The following is a 17,501-nucleotide window of genomic DNA, read 5'->3' on the forward strand; positions in this document are numbered from 1 at the left end:
GCAGGAGAACTGGCACAAGGGATTGGAAAGCAGGTAAGGGGAGAGAAAAAGAAGAATCCTAGTGAAGAGCAAGTACAGAAATGCTTCTTCAGAACACTTCAATCTGACGCAATGGTGGACACTAAATAGATGTTCTTTTCTCCCTGTTCTTGCACTGTGCTACCCAGAGCAACACAAGGTTTCCCCTCCCTCTCACCTAGACCAGTACAGAACGATGGCCTATCACAAAGTTTCATATCTCCATAAAACAAATTTCTCCAATGAACCACCTGAGCCCCAAATACATCCCTTTTAACTGTGTTCTCAAATGCCTTTTTTCCCCCTCAAGGTTTCTCCCAGCCCTTATCTACCATCTTTCCCTGCTAAGTTAGGCTGAAGTCCTCCTTTAATATTAAATGCATCCATGAAAAGTTTAATTAAACATCAGTAACACAGCCACATAAAATAGATGCTCTCAGGAAGGTAGTCAGCTGCTGAACAGCTTATGATAGAATCATGTAACAACTCAAGTTGGAAAAATCACCTAGTCCAACCCCTGCTCAAAGCAGGCAAAATTAGACCAGGCTGCTCAGGAACTTGTTCAGTGAAGTCTTCAACACTTCCAAGAATGGAGGTCAAATTTAAAAGTTGGAGCTGTTCTTTCAACAGTTTGATCTATTAACTCCGAAGCTGTATAACAACTCGAGAGCTACATGTCTGTGTAGCTTTCAGAAGGCTTCCCCCCTCCACTCTTCCTGGTTTTCATTTTCTTAGTAATCTTAAATTAGTATTATTTTTCTAATGTTTCACTTCCTTCCCCTGTAATGGTAAAAACACCTCTTTGTGAAGTCAGTAGGAAGGTCTCTGATGATAGATACAAGGTAGTGATAACTCTAGCCCCAAATCTTGGCCCTGCTATAGCTTTTGCTCAGTCTGTCTACATTTGTAACTTGTATGCTACTCACCTACAGTTTTTCCCCCACAGGAACAACTCATTATGGTAGGCTCATCCTGCCATCTCACCACTGAAAGCTCTCTCTCACTTCCTTCCAGTGTTGACTCACTTGTACCCTTTATCCACAAGTTTTAGGCTTTCCTTCATTAAATTTAATATTAAATCTATTTATTAAGTATTATTACATATGTGCAAGTTTCAGGAAGTTCAGACTTGAAGAGAAAATGCTCGAGTTGCACACTGACCACATCATCTCCACTGTACCATTAATTTGCAGAATGATGACCAGGTTTGAACAGTTGAGTGGGCTTAGACCAGGTTGAGTGCAAAGAAAAATGGTACTAGCGTTACCGTTATTTTCTGTTGGCAACCTTACAGGAACAACTTACAAAAGAACCCAAAGTAAAAGTGAAGATGTTTCACACAGGCATTTTTCCTGAGCAGCAGTTTCATTAAAAAACATGCCTTCTGCAGACAGTTCATAATATTAACTATATGCAAACCATCCCTTCCCAGAACACATACCATAGTACTAATGGGTCCACAACAAACTTTAGTTTTAGTAAGTCAAGAATGCCATTATAACCATAAACATCCACTCTCCAAGCACAGAAGTGTGTCACTACCGTATTAATCTATGTCACATGCTCCAAGGAAACTACAGAGACATCAGCTTTCAAAAAAAAAAAATTTTTTTTACAAAACATAACCCAAGGAAGCTATGTAAGTAGTGGCCTGCCTATCCAATTTGTAGACTGAAAGAGTGAGCTAGGGAATCCCCCAAATTTCAGGACTTCTCTTGAAATATGGGGGGGATCCCCCCCCCTAAACTTCTTGCTTTCGTGGTTTCTCTCTGCAGATGGGCACTACCTGATTTGCCAGGGCTGACAGAACAAAGTTTTTCTGCTTCCCCCTGGAAATCCCTGCACGGACGGAGTGAGCGTAGCTACATCTCCTTCAGCAGGAACAGCAAGCAGACTGGTGTGCAGGTGGAGGCAGGGAGAGCTCCCTCACACTGGTCTCCATTTTCTCTTCAGCAAGGGGCAGCACCCGAGAGCCACCCGCTCTCGGTATCTATCTGAAACATGGCCAGGCCGTGCTTCTCCTGACAGTCACGAGATCTCTTCTGTGAGACAAAAACGAAACTCAAGAAAACCCCGAAGAGGAGGAATACAGCAAGCCTATGAACATTACTGTTCCCACAACATTGGTTCTCTGGCCTTCCATGCTGCAAAGCAAAGAGTGTTATCCTGTAGAAACATTACTAACAGCACAGAGAAGTCTTTTGAGAAAGTTTTGTAAATGCATTTTGTAAATGTAATCTAACACAGGTAGATGCAACATAATCAAAATTACCAGAAAACTTGTCAGTGAAGCACTTGAATAGCTACACTGATGCTTTTCCACTGATGCAGTGACAAATGCCATTCTTTCTTCTATAATATTACATGAAAAACCTGCAAACAATGCAGTCCGGTATTATGATAAACTTCATATATCAGCAATTCAAACAATAAGTCAGGCTTTTCTATACCCTGACTGCAGAGATAACCAAGACTATTCACTGCTGACATCAATCACAATGTAATAAAGAGGGATCCTCTCTTTACCCTTTATTGCACCTTAAAACATTAAAACACTCTGCATGTTCTTACAGACCTTCAGACTTTGCAATACGGAGAGTGACTCTATCCTTTGTAGACCCAGGACTTCAATTTGGCAAAGCTTAGTACTGATGAATTTTCTATTTGGCAGCTGTTTTACAAGCAGTTTATCTCCAGAACACCGAGAATGACTGTTCAGTTTTCTCATGGGCAGGCAGAAACAGTGATGGTGGGATCAGGATATTTCTCCCTAAGAGTGCTAGCAGAGACTTGTAAATTAGTAGAGCTGATTTAAAGCTTTAATAAATTGAGGAGAGGCAGCCCTACGGTTAACATGTCTGTTCTTTCTGGAAATGGACCAGCTGAGCGATCACTGTGCCAGGATCGAGTTATGCCGGTTTAGATTTTTATAATGCTTTTTATATTCTCTATCTCAAGTGTGTGGTGAATTACATTCAGTTGTACTGAACGGGTTTGTGAGTTCATACAGTAAGAAGGCCCTCTCCAACCCCTCACCTGCTACAACAATCACAACAGTACACTTTACTTTGTAATCCAGCAGTGTTGCCTAGCAGGTGAACAATTTTTCCAAACACTTTTTGAATAGTCCAGAAACCTCCATTGAGCACCCACACCAATACACCAAGGGACAGTCGCTTCTTAATGTCACACTGGTCAAACAGCCCAGAACTCCATCAGTGATACACTGTTCCATGAGCACTGAGAAAATCCCAACTCTTTGAATGAGACCTAAACTATAGTCCAGATAAAATAAGCATTATTTTCCCAGCAGTAACCACCAAAAGTATCCACATAAGTGGTTTTTCAGAACCAGATATGGCACATGGCTTGCCTCCAGCTGGAAAAACATAGGTTGATGCTAATATCCATCTTCTTTTCTTAATTATAGGATAAAGTTACTTGTACATTACCCTCCTAAAGTCATATTTCTGTGAACTAAAGTGGCTAAAGGAGGAAATGATGCAACTGAGACCAGTAGTCTCTGGACAGTCATTACAAGGACTTCCCTACTCTAAAAATAAACCAGACCAATTGCTGTTATTTTCTAATGCTTTAATGGCAGATCAATATTTTCTAAAGCACCAAATTCTGAGTGTTAAGAATTAGCTATATTTATTGAAGATGTTTAAAATACATGTCTTCTTTTAAAGCCCTCACGCAAGTGAGAAGAAAATTAAGTGACATATCTGAACTAGTAAAGAATTTAAGCAGATGGACTCCGGTTACCCGAAGTAAAATCCATTCAGGACGTGAAGATTCGCTGCATAGCCACGAAAAAGTCAAAAGAATTGCAACAGCCAGATCGGTCAAGATATCAGGCAGGACTCTGACTTCATATGTCATCCAAGCTATGGCTTGTCTAAAAATCACAATTCATCCTAATATGCACCTGGAATATTGAACTGGACACTCTTACAAGAGGCAGGGCCACTTACTGAACCCACAGCACCACTTTATAAGTTCTTCATTTTTATGGCCCTCCCAGTGATACTATTAACCAAGTCTGCCAAAACTTGCAAGAGAAAATTAAATTACTTTCTGGGGTGACATCAACGTAAAATGCTTCTTGGACTTGTTTTTACTTTCCTTGCCCTAGTTAAGTACTGCATCTGGTATAGTCCATGATTTTTATATTGTTAATATACGTAGTTAATTTTATTTCACCAGGGTGGGCCAGTTTATATTAAGTATTTCTTTGCCAAGCCTGTCAGAATTGAAGCTAAAAAACAGTTGAGATTCCACATCTTTTGGAGGAAGTGTAGCACTGGACCAAATCTTGTCTGTCTTCATCAGGCTAGAAGACCGTGTACTTTTTATGGAGTCACTTGAACTTTTGTGCTCTGTTGCAGTAACGACCGCATCTAGTTACCATTATACAGTGCAACAGTTCAATCCAAGGGATGATTTCCTTGGGAAGGGTACCTGCAGCGCACGTTCATCCTTGTCAGCCAGGTGACTATCAGCAGCACATGGCAGGACAGCTGAAGGGCTGCTGGCTGGAGGCCCCAGGGCATGGTCTGGATGCAGAAAGCAGAGACAGCACTGCTCGGCAGGCATTACGTTTCCCCAACAGACCCGCTGTCCAGCGGGCATCATGTTTTCCGAACACGCTCACAAGCGATTGAGTTGGGGGTAACAGATAAGGTCCCACTTGCTCAAAATGCTCCCTCGCCCCAAGTTCCTGCTCCCAACACACTCCACTTCTTGTTGCTGACTTATTAAACCTTTAAACTTATTAAACCTGTGAACTTTTTGCATTTCAAGCAGAGAGGAAGAAATTCAGTGTCTACCAAAGCCACTCGGGGAAATGACAGGGAAGCACAGAGAGAAAACAGTCAGCTGTTTCCTTCTTTTATTTTAGATCTCATCATTTTTACGATTGCTTGGCTTGTTACGCAGCTATTTCCAGTTATCAAACACCTTTGGTCATGCTACAAAAGCTACATTTGGCTCAATATTTGATCCACAGTCAACAGCTTTATTAAAATAATGAGTATAAAGATATAAAGAAGCAAAAATGAGTATAAAGAAAATAGTCAGTGACACTCCCTCTCCTCACTCCTAGAAATGTTCACTTGTCAGGTCCAAAATGTTTAATTTGTAATGCCTGTCACTAATTCCCAGGGAACTGCACTTGGAAGGAATCCAATGAGTCTTTTAGAGCTGCACAGCATAACTGATACTCTCTTCAGTAGTAGTGCTGAAGCCAACATGCCAAAAAAATTCATTAAGGGAATTGCTGATTCCCACAAGATTCTGATATAGGGAAAATTCCAAACAATTACAAAGATTTGAACTCCATAATTCCCAGTGATTCAAACCAAAAATTTTGAAGCAATTCAGAAATCAGTTTTCAACATGCTATAGTAAAAATCAGCTTAAGTAGCACAAAGCCAGGCAAGCCTATAGAAGATCTGACTGAGACTCAAGACAGTAGGAAGACATACATCTCCTTTCATTGGAGCCTCATTATTCAAAGAAAATTCTGATTCTGATTCTGTGAGGGATTTGTTTGACTAAATGAGACTTATTCTGCACAAATACAGCTTTGGACTGGATGAATCTTAATTGCTTACACTGGAAATCATCGTCATTTTGTGTATCAAAAGGTCTACTGAGTAAGCGTTCCAGGTAAAAAAGCTAACATAAGAAAATTCAGAGTAATAGATATTTTAACTTTTGGAAAAGAATAATACCCGTCATATATTGAAGAGCTTAATTCAGGCCATTTTCATTTTAACTTCCACTGCCAGCTACAGCTTTCCCAAGGCTTCAGTGGTACCCAGACAAGCACTTCAACAACGGTTAAGACTACTCAAACCAGTGACCCATTCTCAAATAATTGCGAGCAACTACTATTTGTATTATTTTTTATTTCTTCATTAATTTCCATAAGTTATAATTAGTCATTGTTTATTTGTCATTAACCTCAGAAATGTCAGTTCAGCAAAGCATCCATCTTGGGGAGTAAGGGGGGGATGCTTAATGCTATACTTGACTTAAGTCTTAAGTACCTTAAGACTTAATTTCCTGAATTCTCACCCTGGACTACAAATATAGAGCTGACATTGCGTGTCTGATGCAGTGCTTTCTGAATCCAGGCCATATATCAGCATGGCGATCTGCAGTGACTAGCCCTGACGTTGATGCAGTGCTTTCTGAATCCAGGCCATATATCAGCATGGTGATCTGCAGTGACTAGCCCTGACGTTTTAGATATTAGATAGAACTACCAATGCAGTCTAGTCTGCAGAATATTCAAGGCAGCAAGAAAATAAATTACTTGTCTCCCTATATATCGATAGCTAGAACCCCTTTTTAGGTACTAGAATTAGTGCCATCGTGCCACTGACCACGTGACCTCTAAAGAAACTGTAAGATTTTTAATTAAATTTCACATATTGGATTTCTAAAATATCAAAATGATAGTTTCTAAATAACAATTACTTCTGAAGCCTGGACTAAATATTTGCCCATAGGTCATTTCAGGGGAAAATTAAAAAAAAAGTCTTGTAAAATACCTTAAAGATTTTTAAAATTTCGTTTACAGTCCTCAAACCTGGCACCATTCGGCCACTTTATTCCCCTTACCTGAACTTAGTGAGAAAAAGGAGGCAGCAAAGGGCTTTCTTTACAGCAACTGCACTGAATCTATCCCTAAAGAAATGAGCAAAAGCCAAAGGTGCAATCGCTCACCTTCGCCCAAGCACCCGAGCCGCTGGGTCGCTGCGAGGGGCGATGGGGAGATGCCCAGGCTGACACAAGGGAGAGCGGCGCCCAGGGTTAGCTCATCCTGCAGAAGGGGAAGGGAATCGTCCTCCCCGTGCACCAGGAAGGAGACGCTCAAATTAGTCCTGACAAAACACAGTGTAAACACTGCTTGCAAGTCACGTCAGCTTCTCCTAGCATGGTCTCAGCTGGGCAGGTGCATGGTCTCAAGCAGGAACAAAACTGTTCCATAACTCCCTGTACCTGCAGGTAGCCAAATGCACCAGCCACCCAACTCAGAACTGATGTAAAGAATGCTTCTGATTGAGCATAAATCTACTTTATATATATATATATATATATATATATATATACACACACATATATATGCATGTGCATGTCTGTCACTGTAGTCCACAATCTGCATCAAAAATCTCAGCAGAAAGCTTATGAAAAACTGGCTCAAATCAAAGCTTTTGTTAACAGTCAACCAAACAAAAACTACTGCAAGTATTTCAATAAGTAGGAAGGAAGGAATTTCTTCGCTGCGAGAGTGACAGAGCAGGTTGCCCAGAGAGGTTGTGGAGTCTCCTTCTCTGGAGATATGCAAAGCCTGCCTGGACACAACCCTGTCTAACATGCTCCAGGTGACCCTGCTTGAGCAGAGGGGTTGGACTAGATGATCTCCAGAGGTCCCTTCCAACCTTACGGATTCTACAAAGTGTGAAACATACTCCCATTACTTGCATTTAAGCAGAAAACACAAAGAAAATTATGATGTAGACATGTGAATCGACCTGAAGTTCCAGACCTCTACACTAAAAGCATAAGTTCACATGCTAATGACAGAGAAGGATACTGACTGGGAGCAATCTGGGTCTGAGTAATTTCCTTTTAGTCAGCGGAAGAGCCCTTTTCCTTACCCCAATTTGCAATTCAACCCAATGTTTACTCCCACCAACCTTTTCCTGACATAACAAATGAATGAGAGGGGAGTGCTCAGTCTCCCTAGAAATTCAGATTCTCATAGACTAGGCAACCTGCTCCCACCTGAGTTCTTAAGGAAGCCTGACTCCTGAAGCTGGGGTCTTCTGTAGCACTGACCCTCCTTGGATACAGGTAACAGGTTGCATTTATTTCTCTTCCCAGGAAGCAGCAAGGAAAAAAGAAGATTCCTATCTGGTGAACAAGCCCAGAGGGGAAAAGCCATTCTTGAACCCCCAGTTTGGCTCATCTTCACAGCACACAGGGAAAGCTGGCTCTGACACCCACAGCATCCATAAAGCCCTGGCAGATCTGCTTAGGGCAGTAAGATTAGACCAAGCCAGTTTCCCGCTTCCATCCAAATAGCACAGTTAAGGGCAACGGAGTGACCTACCTCCAGTACCAGCGGGAAGGACAGACCGGGGCAGGTGTGCAGTGATGCTGCAAGGGGATCCCACTCCACCCGTTCCCCTGCCCATCTGAGCTAGCACAATCTTTTGGCTAAAACAGGAGCATAAAAAAGGAAAAAGCACAGAACCGCATTAAAAATATATTATTTGTGATTCGCATTTAAAGTGTGCTTTTTACTTACTTTTTTGTACCTTAGAGTTTTTTTTTTTGTGTGTGGTGAATGGGAGGACTGACGCAAAACCCAAAATTTCTGTTCGTCAGATAATGCCCTGACGCTAAGGGCTTTGATCACTGTCAAAACTCAAGACAAAATTGCAACATAGTGCACAAGCAGAAACTACTTTGCTCATTTTGACTTAAGTGCCAAAATTTAGGTATTAAATCCTAGACATATAGATTCAGCAAACAGGTTTTTGAAAGAGGGCTTCACCACTTTAGAAGTCCCTGAAGCAAAAACAACCAACACCATGCTTGCATTAGCTCTATATAAACTTTTCACAAATACCACCTAATTTCTAGAGAGCACTTCATAGAAAGTCACTGTCCCACAGAGCAGGTCTTATATATGCTATTCAGTGAATTAAATGAAACAGAGCATCTCCCTTTTTTTTTCTACTTATTCTATGGTTAGTTACCTCTTCATTAGTTAATATTTAACATGAAAAAAATCTGTAATAATTATGTATCTGTAAGTATTTCCACTAAGGATTTATCCATAAAAACAAGCATCAGCCATGCAAGCCCAACATAGAAACAGCTTTCAAAATAATATGAAACTTAATAGTTTCCTCGTCATCAACCATGCCTCAGCTACGCTCCAGTCGTCTATCAGATGTTTATACATACACAACAAAGCAAGAGTAAAATCTGGTCAACCACACTGAGCTCAATCAGCAATTCACAATCAATTCAAGTTAATCAGATTGATTTCATTTTAAAAGTTTCTAGCAAATAATACAAGTTGCTATACAGAAAACACAGGTCTAGCTGCTGTATATTAAGAAATGCTCTCTTTGAATATGACCCTCATCTTCAAAGGCCTTTACAGACCATTTCCTTCTGTGGAAGCTAAATCATTTTGAAACGTGAAAGATCGGCAGTACAGAGGACCGAAACACGAAGGAGACACCCAGCTCCTGACTGATAGCAAAAAGTGCCCTTAGGTCAAAAATCTAACATGCTCCAATTACAAAATACTGGGTAGAGAGACATAGCATGCAAGCCATGAAAGTAAAACCAAATGTGCCCATGTTTCCTGGGGGCTAAACAAACTACTGAGAAATGTACTCAGAGTAACATGACACAGTGATCCCGTCCCAGTCTATCCCACTGCTGGAGAGAACAGGTATCGGCCGGGGAGCCTTCCCCGGGCACTCAGCACGCGCCCTCGGTGCTGCAATGGCCAGTCGTGTCACGGAGGTGCAGTATGAACCACGAGTGTCAGACCAGAAGGCACACCACCTACTTCTAAATAAACATGATAGAACTTAGGTATACAGTTGCTAAGTGCTCTAAGTTAGACATGAACTTCAATCCCTCTTAGAAAACACAACAATTCAAGTTTCAGATTCTTTGGCACCACTGAATTCAGCAGAACAGTTGGTGTTATCCATGGATGCAAAGAGGAAAGAACACATATACTTCTTTTCCTTTACAGTCAGGCCACACATTTATTGTTATTTCTCAGGCTTTGTTTTACTCCTCCTCATTCTTTCCTAAAAGGCAAAAATCAGCTCTAATGAGCACTATTCACATAGTAAGGATTTGCACAACCGTGACTAAAATCCCTTCTAGTTGGGATTTGAGAGGGGAAGTCACATAGTAGTGTCCTCTTCCTAACACACGCTTGTGAACTGCCACGGTTAGGTGCTTTCAACAGGGCAAACAGCATTCATTTGGGGGACTCAAAACTCCAAAGCTTAAAACATTAGAAATTCAGTTAGACTGCAAAAGGCTAAGATGAGCTACCAAGCTCATGACTTACCCCAAGCTGTCAGGGTGAAATGAAGCAATTACTATTATTAAAGGTTAACTGACAAACTAGTTTCTTAATTGCTTAGTCATGGAACTTCACTAAAGTTCAAGTTTCTTCAGTGTACACAGAGATGATACCTTTTTTTTGAAATTCTCATGAATTTGTCATGTTTTTCAGCCATGGAACTCTGAGCTACTGAATTTTGGAAACAGCTTAAATTAAGACACGTGAGCCTGCTTTTGTTTCACATTTTAAGGTACCTAACACTACATGAATTCTCAGTGGTACTCACTAATTTTAAGTGCAATGCTTTCAGCTCAGCATCCTGAAATGCAAGCTTTTTGGAAAATTCTGCCAGCTGTTCAGAGACTCTCTGAAAGTTGAACTTTTGAAAATCCAGCAATGCCTCTGAGTTAACTGGACTGCTCTAACCCACAACATCTTCAGTTGTCTGCCAATTGCTCAAGGCAACAGAAACAACACTGTAAAGTAGCCTTGACAAAAAGATTCATGTTCACATAAAATACACAACCATAATACTTTATTAGAGGACCATGAACCATGTTAATGAATCTGTGACCAAATGCTACAACTACAAAGATATTCTCCTTCTTATTTAAGAGGACTAACGAGAATAAAGTTATTCACTCTATTACCACCAATTCTTTGTTATATTCACAAAACAGCAGAGAAAAAAAAATTACTCACAAACACAAAATTACAGAAGAAAACTGAACATCTCTTTTCATGAAAAGGATCCACTGTTTCAAAGTCATTCTCAGGGAAGTTAAGTGTTTGCTATCTAAAGTAATGTCACTCTCAAGAGAATATAGTGAAAAATCAAAAATTAGCACTTACTTAGGTCTTCTCAACAAAAAAGCTCTAAAATTTACCTAAAAATTTTCTAGGGTCAAGAAACCTTAGGCACAAAGTAGTTACATTAACTGCCTAATGTCATGCAACTGGGTTTTCAGAGATGCAATCCTGTCCTGTTGCCATCAATGGCCAAGCTGGCAGTTTCAGCAGAGCAGAGAAATTCTCAGAGGAGAATTTCATTCCCAGTTTTCCACCAAAGGCTCTGAGCTTTCTCCATTTGGTTATCACGCTGCAGAAGAGTGGTTTTCTCCTCCTCCTCTCCAAAGGTGTGAGCTGCACACAGCAAAACGTGAGAACTGAATTTATGCAGCAAAGCTACTCCAGAAGCAGTGTTACCAACTCCCATGGAGAGCGAGCCTGTGTTACCAGGCATAAGAAGGACCATCACGTAACACGGCTCTTGGTCCAAATCTGATCTACAGTGCAACGCTGTGGAACAGTTTCCCCAATGCACCAGATTTCTGCAAGCTCCTGAACTCTCCATGCTATAAGTCTTAAGTTTGCTTTTAATCATTCCTGGTGTGCAATCGCTCATCATACAGCTTGATAACTTTCAGTCATTCACACATACACACGAAGAAATAAATCCTGCTCTCCAATATACATAGCCTGAAGAGTATCTGGCCTGTAATTTCTTTACTAATTTTGTAGAAGAGACCGAAGAAGGGGAGAGCATACTCACGCAGCTCAATCTGTGAATTTCTCCTCGATTCACTCGCCTAATGGTCCTCCTCTTCTTCCACAGCTCACTGGGTTCCCTTTTGAAAACTTTCCCTCGAAAGCTCATGGTAACGGTAGGAATTCAAGCAGCAAACAAATCACTTCAAAAGCTCTGCTCCTGTAACCTCTTTGCTTCAGCAGCTTCAGCAAAACAAATGAAAGCTATGTATGCTCTTCAAGGGGGAAGTAGGGCTAAACCTGACATGCTGCAGCCACAGTAAGGGAACAGAAAGGAAAAGAAAAGTAGCAATAACTCATTTCTGCCTGTGAATAATATTTTGCTATTAAGGTGACCGTGTCTCATTAAACAACTATACCTACCCCCTTGTCTCTAATGCAAATCAAAGTAGGAAGTTGTAGGAAAAAAAAGCCTAAAACTGAATATATCTCACTGTCTCAAAAACCACGACATCCTTTCTTCTCAGCACCCTTTTTGATTTTGAAAGCCAAAATGGCTGCACCCTTGTTTCACGGGCACATGTGCCTGCAAACTGAAGAAAGGTGCTCACACGCCAACCGCACGCCCGGGCACACAGAGCTGACCAGCGGACTGCGCAGCAGGAGCTCCAGGCTGCCGAGGCCTGGCGACCTCCGCTCTGATGCCAGCTGGCGGTTCCCCTTTCCACGCAAAGCCCTGCAAAGCTCAAGATCTGCAGGCAGCCACAGAAAGGGGAGGAAGAAGAGAAAGTAGTGTATAGGTTGCTGTTCAAAATACAGTTCTGACTTATAAAAATCTACTACTAGAACCATCTTCTGATTTAGTACTTCCCGCTTATAACGTCTTCTTTCCATAAGACTTTGTATCAAACAACTTTGTTTAAATAAACTGTTAAAAGAGGAATAATGAATTCTGAAAGTAACGTTCATCCCCCTTCTTCCTCCCTTGTTTGCTACACTTCTCACAGCAATGTCTGGAGCCTCCGCTTCGGCTTTGGGATGTTCAGAGATTTCCCCCTCTTGTAGTAGCGTAATTCCAGAGCAACTTCATTATGTTCAAAAAGGACTGGAAGGACTTTGAATATCGTCAGCATTGCAGCCGAGTAGTATTTGATCTTTTCACTCAATCTAGCTCAACAGCGTCACGAATGAAAAAAGCTAAGGGGTTATTTTCCTGTTGCGCACACTGCTGGCCTCCATAAATAACATCAATCAGAAGGCACCTGTAACCTGGTAACTTAGAAAAAAAAAATCCCATTTTTCAACTCTATCTTCTCAAGTTAGAATAAAGCTCCCAGACAGTTCACAAGGTAGGTTCCCCAAATTTCACCTTAATGCAGGCTGGCAGCCTCCACCATCACTCCAACTCAGCAGAGCTGCGGGGGGATCCTCTGGGGGCTGGGGCCAGTGCTGCGGCCCCCCAGCTGGCACAAAAGCCCTCTCACTCTTCCAATTCCCATGCGACTGTGTTAAAGCCATGATGGCAATGGGAGTTTTTTATTCTTTAAATCTGTGTGCATGACCAAGACAATCGATTGCTTTTCTGATTTACAATTCTCAATTTTTTGCAAGTTGAAATATAAGCACTTTTTCATAACTTTTTCTAGTTAAGTGTTCTGTTCAAGGTCTGCAACTTTTTCTTCAGTGTTCCCCACCACCACCACCCCTTTCCAGCAAATAATTCTGAATTCTATGCACTCTTTCAGGCATTTTTCAGCATTAGTAGTATTTGATCCAAAGTAACAAACCTCTGCAGAATTTCCACATGATTGTTCCATATGCAGGATTTCCATGCCAGGAAACCAGTCACACTGAGCAATGCCTATAAGGCCTGAGCACTACAAAATAATGTATCAGTCTGATTAGTTTGCTTCTGTTTTCCACATAGGTAAAATACAATGGCGCAGAACTGAAAAGCAAGCAGTATTTAGTTGTCATGAATTAGAACAAACAGCCCACTGGTATCTTCATAATTTGGCTTTAAGACGATCACTCCTGTTAAACTGAATTTTACCAGTCTGCTGTGATTGCCTGAGACAGTTTTCACTGTACTCCTACTTAGCAGTGAAAAGGATCTGTGTCTGGCACTAGAAGACAGAAAAGACAACAGAAACCCTTTGCCAAGATATGCAGACATTTCAAGTGGCTACCAATATAGAACCACAACATTAACCAAGTTGGAACGATCCTTGTTTTCTCTCAAACCACCATGCTCTCTTTGCCGAGTCCCAAGTGGCTCTCACATAACATAGTGAATGTGGCTGCCAAGACAAAAGGTCCTTGCCAGAAGTTAAATTTAATGCTGGATCCATCAGTCCTGCTGACTTAACGTTCAGCAGATATCAATTCTGAGAGGCTCCACAGAGTATCGACTCCCTTCTGTAACTCTACCGGACAGAGCAACCCCCAGCTTCTCAGTCTCATGCGATATTGCCTGAGCAGCGGACAACAAGCACCACTTTAGTGACTGAACCTGGAAAAGGTTCTTGTACACAACTCCTCCAGGCTGTACAGGACCTGAACTCTTCAAAAAAACTGCACTCATCGGTTTAACTTTGGCAACAGTTTAAAAGTCCAAATGCTCCAGGACAAACCTCAGGCTCCCCATCTCTTCCACAGAAGGCTCTCCCCTACACCTCCCGCTCCCAGCATTGCTGCAGAGTCCTGCTAGAGCACCCTGGCCATGGAGAGGAGGGCAACCACTGCTTCCTGAAGCGGGGATGAACTTTTATGAACTTCCAAATAATATAAAAGGCAAAGCTAGGTTCAAACTTTCAGTTGGTCCTTAACCAATTTGTTCCACTGAGATCTGTTTTTCAAAGGATTTTCATTTCTAATATTATTAAACCTCACTTATTCATATCTCTGATAGCCTTTTTTTAAAAAACTGATTCAGTGCTAAAAGCACTGAGCATTATATTTTTTTGAACACTAAAAGGTTGAAGCAACAAAATAACAAATAAGCTACAGTGTTAACATAGATATAAACAGAACTAATATTCAGCAACTGCAAATAAAGATTATATTTTATTCCATCTGTTTTGAATGCATATCTTCTATACTTGCAATGGGGAAGAGACATTCAGCCACAGGAAATCCACTGCAGCCCTGGCTGATTGAACTACTGCATCTAGCTCGTACAGTCAAAATAAGGATGTTGAAACAGTGGTCATTTCAGTGTTTAATTACTTTTTGCTCTGCTTTGATGAACATTTTCTTCTTTTCAGAGAATTTTGAAGAAATTTATTAATAACTAGATAGAAGTAGTAATATTTGATATCTCTGCCTTTTCTCAGAAGATATACTCCCTTTGCTTCATAGCCACTAGGCACTACCTTCTGTAGAGATCATGAATTCTTTGATGATTCTTTTCTTCTTTCCCCCATTTCTTCTAGAGCTTCTATCCAACTTAATTTGTTTCTCTCTTAAATCTATGCACTGTGACATGTTTCACTGACTTTAGTTTGAATTTATGACATAGTGATATGTTCAAATGTACTGCTGGACAAACTAGTCCACAACTACTGTATGTTTTTTAATCAACAGGAAATGAATTTCACTAGTGTTTTTCCAGCATCCCTATAAAAACAAAAATTCAATCTCCAAAGCATGCATCTTCAGCTGATGTAAAGGACACCTCACAAAAGGCTAAATTCTTGAATTGCTACATAACAAATACTGAATTAACCTGCCCTCCTAAAAATAAACTCCACCTCCTCCCACCAAGAAAGATCAAAATGAAGCTTCAATCAGCCACACTGGCATTTTTTTTTCCAGTGAATAGCAGAAAAATCACAGGCAAAGTCAAAAGTTTAGCAAGTTACAGGAGACTGAATGCTTCCCTTCAGCTTGGTGCCTTTGTCCAGAAAGGACAGTGACATGTACAAACATGATGCAGGTCAAAAAAAAAAAGTCTTGATTTATGCGTGTGCATATATAAATAAGTGCACATCCATGGCCACTGCCCACAAATTCCTGGCTCGGAGTTTTGTCAGTATTACACCTTTAAATGTGGAAAATCCAATGAGAGAGGGCAACCTCAAAGACAGACGACTAGGGGAGCTCTGAATCAGAAAGGAAGAAAAATACTAGAAGAGTAGATACTAATCACAAAAATGTCACACCCGAGCAGGCTCAGGGTCTTGCAAGCACACGTTGAGATCAAGGCTCGTCACGGAGAGGAGAAGACTTCACTACCACCACAGCAGCCACCATAGACACTCCACGGCTGAGGAGTGCAAGCACTTCCTTATCAGTCTCAAAATCAAAGAGAAATCTGTGCCAACCTTTAACACTAGAATACATATAAAATATTGAAATGCTAGCAATAATTACTGCCAACAATTAACAACACATCAGCTCTTAAATCTGCTACAACAAGCTAAAGGATCATCTTGCTCATTTTCTATTCTTTTATTCTGTTAAAAACAAGACATCTATCTTCCCAGAACATTATTTCCCCCAAGGCTAACATTTCTAAAGTGGCAGGCCCAAAGACTTTTTGTTTAACAGATTTGAAAAATGGAGTTTAATTAACAAATAAGAGAACTCCTTTTGCTGGAACAGGCCACATGAGACTATTACGCCTATTTTGCCAAAGCAGAGAAACGCACCTAGTTTTTGGACTATGCTCTTGAAAATACGAGGAAGGATTTTGGGCATCCAAAAGCAAATGCACCCCCCCCCCATGCATCAAATTAAGCTATCTAGCAGAAGATACATTTCTCATAGCAAAACTTGCCTCGCTTACAAACCCAGACCATTGCAACGACAGCAATGCTACCATGCAAGCGGCCTCTGCAGCGGAGACCAGTACAAAGAAACCTGGACCAGAACTTACTGCTTCATCCTCCAAAGCACGTGCGAGATACCCGCCTACCTCCTCAGCACGGCCTGTAGCATGGCCAGCGTCGGAGCTGCCGGCACAGCAACAGAGTTGTTGAAGAAAAACCGCAGGGTGACAGTCACGCCAAACATCCAGCCCCCCAGGGCAGAAACAACCAGCTCTGGGCTCACCGACCCTGACGTTAGCACGCGTCCAGCAGGTGAACTGCCAACTGGGGCACCAGTGAGAAGGAACGAAAAACGCAGTACCCCGGAGGGGGTGGCAGAGGGCTCCCTGCCCCCGTCCTTCCCTCCTTGCTCCACACGGCCTTCCAGCTTCTCCGTCCCACAGCAGCGTGTGGTGCCAGTCTCAAAACCCGGAGGCCTGACTGCTGTACTTCAGCTACTGGGGACGGGAACAAGCAGATTAACACCCTTACACGCCACGACACGCGAACGGTGCCAGCACGTAACCTGTATTAGCAGGGGCAGCGCTGCTGAAAGCGGGTCAGACCAAAGCCTACCAACGGGATCGAGAGACCAGAACTGAGCTGTCAGGGATCGTACACCACGTATGCTCTCACCTGCATCTCCCAGAAGCCAAAAAGAGTATTTTCTCTCTAGGGGTTTACAAATGCACGTGAAAACTGCACTTGTTAAAAGCTTCACATTGGACAGGTAAAGCCAATTAGTACAGCGGGATCAGAAGCAGCCAGGATTTTTCACCAGTACCAAATGCACTGCGTTCTCCAGTAATCTCAGCCCAATTCTTTCACAAGCAGTGGTCCAAAAATTCAAAGAGAGAACATCTTTTGGAATGAAAAGTTCAATAGTGGTCCAAGCTTTGAAAGTGTCTGTTTCTAAGGGGGGAAATATGAAAACAAAACAATTCAACAAGTAGAGCAATTTAGTTAGGAAAAAAAAAAAGTTACTTGCTTCCAGCTGATTCAGTACTAGACTGACTTTGAAAAAGGTTGCTTTGTATTCTTTTTTTTCTTCTTTTTTT

The 17,501-nt window shown here is 41.5% G+C and overlaps 1 protein-coding gene across 7 annotated transcripts in view; it reads right to left on the bottom strand.

The window, feature by feature from the left end:
• Positions 1-17,501, bottom strand: part of DOCK10 (dedicator of cytokinesis 10) — a 130,542-nt gene that overhangs the window by 97,805 nt on the left and 15,236 nt on the right. The window lies entirely within an intron of this gene.

The sequence above is a fragment of the Rhea americana genome, unplaced genomic scaffold, assembly GCF_003343005.1.
Source record: "Rhea americana isolate MKP2758 unplaced genomic scaffold, rheAme1 scaffold_14, whole genome shotgun sequence".
Taxonomy (NCBI): domain Eukaryota; kingdom Metazoa; phylum Chordata; class Aves; order Rheiformes; family Rheidae; genus Rhea; species Rhea americana.